Consider the following 6,331-nt stretch of genomic DNA (forward strand, 5'->3'; position numbering starts at 1 on the left):
TTCTAAAAATGGTTGATTTGGCTTCTGGTGCTCTAATAAAGACCCCCCATATTAACTTTTCTTTAATATCTATAATGTAAAGACATCGACCTGTTACAATTTTATTATATGTATAGATTTATTCCTGGTATCTATTTAAAAAAAAATCAGGTCAATATTAATGTATGAAATGAAGTAAATAAAAATCTAAGAATATATTTCTTGAATATTTTGTCATAGAGCCGTTATTAAATAAAGACATAACTGCGTCGGGCGTTGGTCCTGACGTATATAGAATTAATGCATTAGAGAGAGATAATTATACAAGCTCAACGTGCTAATTTAGGTATACTTACATAAGTATGTATTTACCTGTTACTCGCCTGGCATATACTTCAACTGCGAAAATAATAATTATAATTTGTTTAGATGCATATTTTAGCTAAATATTATATCGTCGCCTAGATAAAAGATCGTTGCATGTTACTTTCGGCAGGTTTCGGGAAATCACAATTTAAGTTTGGAATGCAATTTCTCAGAAACTCGACTACAGATTTTCTCCAAAGTGTCGGAGAATGCTATGTACTAGTTCACGAAATTCTTAAATTATCTTATTTTTTAGTTTACTGTCAACCATTTATGAGTTTAATAAAATTTTGTCGTATACGCCAAATGTGATAAAATTTTTTATAAATTAACGATACTTTTCACTAATCAGCCTAATCGCGAATTTCGCCCACAAAAAAAAATCTCCAGAAATGTTTTCACCCACCCGTAGTGGTTCGAGAAAATTAAACTCATGATAAGGCTGAATATGTCGGAAACTAAAGCAGATATTTAAAAACAGATGACGCTATTTGAACGATTTTGATTAGTTTAGTACGACAGCATTACTAACGTAATTTGTACCAAATGATTTTAGTCAATTACTCGGAAACTAAAGAAGATATCCAAAAAATATTAACAAAAAAGCGATATATCTGATTTTAAAATATATAAATGCATCTTTAACTAAAAACTTTCAAAATGACGCTTACGGAAATTTTCCATCCAAGCGACGATATTTGTAAGTTACTGGCATAATTTCGAGCCTGTATGTAAATTTTCGGGAAAAAGTTAAGAAGTATATTCATATGCTGAAAAGATATTTCCGCATTTCCGCATATTTCTCTTTCTTTAAATTTAGGTAATACAAACATTACATCCTATGTACGTATAACGGCAGTTTCTTTTGTAAAATTTGAATTAATGAATTTACCAGTCTCTGTTTTTGTAATTTATTTAACGAGTGGTGTAAAGATTTGCTACGTATAACCTTTATTAACACCTTTATTAACTGATATGTTTTTACTTTGTTAAAAATTACTTGTTGATCTTCCGTTGATCTTGCTAACTTTGGAGAAAATGATTGTCTTAAAATTTTCTATATTGTTTGATATTCAGTCTGAAAATAAACTTTACTTTAAACGCATGATAAAAACATTACAAGGTAAATTCATTCTCTCAATTCGTCGGCCATGATTTTGTTGTGACGTTTGCCAACATTTTAAAATCATATAAAATTGAAAATAAAAAAATTAAATTGTTCACAATTGTTGTTGTTTGAGATTGAAAATGAGAATGTGTGTGTGAGTTTGAGTTTTGATTTTAAAATTATATTGTTGGCAAACGTCAGACTGCCTCTCAATGGTTTTACCTTGTTATGTTTTTATCATGTTTAAACGTTTCATTTGGCAACGAAAATTAAAAAAAAAAAAAAACCATTTGAAAAATGGAAGCAGCTATTGCGGAGATCCTGCAAAAGCAACAAGAATTCACGCAAATAATTTTTGCGCAACATTTTTTTACGCAAATCTTAAGCCAGCGGGGTGAGAGTTCTCCTGGCGACGATAAGCACGAATTCAATGCATACAAGAGGCAACTGGAGGAACATTTTAAGGCATATTCAGTCGATGACATCGAGAAAATAAGTCCTTTTTCCTGGCTTGGGTTGGTGATACCACAGTATACAGTAATCCAGATAGCCAAAACAAAAAATGTAAATATGCTTATTTGACATTTTGTTTGAATGTATTGGTTGATATTTTTTCACAGTTGTCGTTTTCGTTCATGATTCAATAATAAAAGGTTTGCGCAACAGTTTTCTCGCTCCCTCTTGACAAAATCGGCTCCCTTAGCAAAGCACTGTGTGTGAGTTCGTGTGTGTGTGCAAAGCTTTTGTAAGGGAGCTAAGGGAGTGTCAAAACTCTAATGTCACTTATGAGCAAACCTTTAATTATTGAATCATGGTTTTCCTTAACCCAAATGAAATCCAATTTAAATATTTTCTTATAGTGAAAAATATTTTAAAGTTACATAAAATAAAATAACGAGGAAAACCAAATTCCAAGCAAATCAAGCGTGAAGCGTAAGCGATTATGACCGGATGCAGTTCCTACATAAGTCAAACCGTGTTCCGAACACAACTTTGAGTGAATAATGGTGGGCTGACTTTGTAAAATGGTCCCATCGATTAGGCGGTAAAACAAGCATTACTTATTATTATTGGAATATACAAAATTTGTATGTATTTCTTCAGCCGCTTATTCACATTTGAAAGAGGATAATGCATGAATTGATGCAAGTAAAGACGGTTTATGCAGATAAGCAAGCGCGTTTGTTAACCGTATAAAATGTATGTACATATATACACATATGCATACATATATATCAAAATATTCAGAATGACGAGATGAATTGGTCCAGGCCTCTCTGTTTGTAAACACGCTAACTTGAACAAAATTTCGATATTTTAACGAAAGTCGGTGTCGAAGTTGCCTTTGGTATAATTTAGGTTAGTGTTAAATTTTGGCGAAATCTGCCAATAACCACGAACACCTCCCACGTAGTAATTAAAATATTTTTGTTTTACTATTTTTTTACGAATTTTGCTGTTCAAATTTACATTTAAAATATATCAACAAACATTTGTGGGTACTCTTACATCAGTCGTTGCCTATGGGTTAATGACAAAAAAATCCTATACATTCACAATATTTCATGTGTTAATTTTCAAATAAGCATATTGTCAATGGCTGGTTTACTGTATACTGTGGGTGATACAACGTTTCGACTAATTCAGAAGCTAGTTGGGAAACACAACATTGTCGTTTGAAGAGCTGGTCAGCAAATTGGAAGATCACTTCAGGTAAAAAACGCACATAATCAAAGCTCGGTGTGATTTTTATAAGAGGAAAAAAATGTATACAGAATCTTATAATAAGTGGGTAGCTAAATTAAAAGGTATGGCTAGAGAATGCAATTTCGTATGTAAAAATTAAAATTGTAATAAGGAATTTGTCGATGAACTAATCCGGGACATAATTGTTTTATATGCTCCTGATGAGCCGGTCCGTACATCAGCGTTACATAAGGTTGAGCTAACACTAAAGGAAGTTTTACAGATAACTGACACGTATGAAGCAAGTCAAAGCACTATTAAAAGTATTAAAACTAAGTCTGATGAGGCGGAAGTGTATGCCGTAAAGTACACGATCAGCATTTGGAGAAATCGAAATCGCAGATTCCAGTAAGTCAGAGAAATATGAGTTCCCATCTTGTGCAGGATGTTTTAAGAAGCACGAGAAAATCAATTGTAAGTACAGAAAAGTGCGATGTCACAAATGCAAGCGGATTGGCCACATTTTCACGGTATGTAAGTCTGGTTCTAAAGCTCAAATCAAATTTATTGAGGAAGAAAGCGTTGAATTTGGCAATTGCAATACAATCGATAACGTCATAACTAGAACATCAAACAAAATGTTGATCACTTTAGAAATAAGCAATTTACCAGTAGAGTTTTGAGCTGTTCGCTCAATAGTTGGCTTAGAATCGTACGCTTATTTAAGTAAACCACCAGTAGATCCTACACCTATTAAGCTATATGGGTACGGGAATGCAGAGGTTCCCGTTGTTGGTGCGATTCGCGTTAAAGTCAGCTTACGTAATGAAGTAAAGAATCTCGAATTAGTAGTTGCAAATTCTACCAAATGTGGTAATATATTTGAATTGAACTGGTACGATGAATATAAAGCGGTGCAAATTTTTCGCATTGTAGACCATCCGCAAATACAACTGCTCTGTGAAGAGTTCAAAATACTTTTTACTGAAAAGTTAGGTTGTTATAATAATGATAAAAACATAACAAGGTAAAACCACTGAGAGGCAGTCTGACGTTTGCCAAAAATATAATTTTAAAATCAAAACTCAAACTCACACACACATTCTCATTTTCAATCTCAAACAACAACAATTGTGAACAATTAAATTTTTTTATTTTAAATTTTATATGATTTTAAAATGTTGGCAAACGTCAGAACAAAATCATGGCCGACGAATTGAGAGAATGAATTTACCTTGTAATGTTTTTATCATGGTTATAATAATATGAAGGCTCACATTTGTATGAAGCCGGAAGCTAGACCCAAATTGTTCAAGCCTAAAGAGGCTAAACGACTAACTGATTTAAGGATTTGAGAGCCAATCAAATTCAGTCAGTGGGCTTCACTTGTTATTGTACCCAAACCTAATGGGAAGATTTGCGTTCGCGGCGACTTCAAAGTAACAATTAACCAAGAAATAGATGTAGAGCAATATACGATTCCTCGCATTAGAGATATTTTCAATAAATTACGAAAAAGAAAGCTTTTTAGTAAAATAGATCTATCAGATGCTTACTTGCAGATTGAAGTTGGTGATGATTCAAAACAATTGCTTGTAGTGAATACACCCTTAGTAGGCCTTTACCAATATCAGCGCCTACCGTTTGGTGTAGCAAGTGCACCTGCAATTTTTCAACGTTTGATTGAACAATCAGTGGAACTCCTGGTTGTGTTAATTATTTAAACGATATTATTTGCACAGGCGAAACCGATGAGGAACATGTTCGCAATCTTAGGTTACTATTGCAGAGATTATATGAAAGTGGATTTTGTTGTAATCTTTATAAATGCTCATTTATGCAAAGCAAAGTTGAGTACTTAGATCATATAATAAGCGCTACTGGTATACAATCAGGAAAATACCATATCCAAAAATTTAGAAGAACTGCAGTCATTTATTGGGAAAGTTAAATACTATTGTTCATTTATTAAGAACTAGCTTATACCCGCGGGTTTCACCCCACGTTTTTATACAAATATGTAAAATAATTTAATGATTTTATATTTTATTTCTGTGCACATTTCGTTATAGCTCGTTATTTTTTAAGCGAGGTAAGGCACTTAGGCCGTTTAAAACAATGAAATTATAAAATCTCATCTGCTCGCTAGGCATACGAAAGATATCAATCCCTCTAAGTCAACTTTAAAATGGTTCCAGTTATACGACGCGTAAACGTGTAACCTTCTTGGAGGTGGCAAGGCGGGTTCTAATATTTCTAACTCAAATTTTGTAACCTGTCCTTGATAAAATACCTCTTCTCATTACTGTAACAAATGCCTCAAGAGAGCTTTAGATTATAAGGCCGAACCCGGCTCTCCCTTTTCCATTAAATGAATTTTTTTCTGTCAGTACGGCACTTATAGAATAAATCTCCATAACAAATTTAAAATACTTCCAGAGATTTTCTGTCCTTCCAGAGATATGTATTAAGAAGTTTTTAGTATGTATGGGAGGCGACATGCCTTCTTTTTTAATAACTCACATTTTTTCCATGAGCTATTGATACATTTTGTATACACAACACCATACCAAGTTCCAGTATTGTTCCACAGACACTTCCAGGGATATGTGGCAAGAAAAAATCAATTTGTACAGAAAGTGCCACGCCCCTTTTTCATATAACCCTAATCTTCTTCCATGAATTTAGAATTGATTTTACATACCTCAGTACCAAGTCCCAGTACTCTACCATAAACAACTCTAGAGATATGCAGTATAAAACAGTAAATTTGTACGGGAGGTACCATGTCCCCTTTTCGAATAACGCAAATTTTTCTCCATGAGTATGGAACTAACTTTGTATACACATCTCGGTGCCAAGTTCCAGTCCTCTGCAATAAACACCTCCAGAGATATGCAGCACAGAAAAGTCAATTTTCATGGGAGTTGCCACACCACCTTTTCCAATAACTCATTTTTCTCCATGAGTATGGTATTAGTTTCACATACATACATACATATGTATTTCCATACCAAGTTTGAGTACTTTACCCCAAACATTTGAAGAGATATGCAATATGAAACTTTCAGTCAGTATGGGAGGTGCTATGCCTCTTTTCCAAAAACGTCCATTTTTCTCCGTGAATATGAATATAATTTCACACGGTGTTGGCAAAATGTTAATCTGATTAACGATTAAAAATTAGGGATT

This window comes from Rhagoletis pomonella, unplaced genomic scaffold (genome assembly GCF_013731165.1).
Source record: "Rhagoletis pomonella isolate Grant_MI unplaced genomic scaffold, Rhpom_1.0 Rhpom_scaffold_00176, whole genome shotgun sequence".
Lineage (NCBI taxonomy): Eukaryota > Metazoa > Arthropoda > Insecta > Diptera > Tephritidae > Rhagoletis > Rhagoletis pomonella.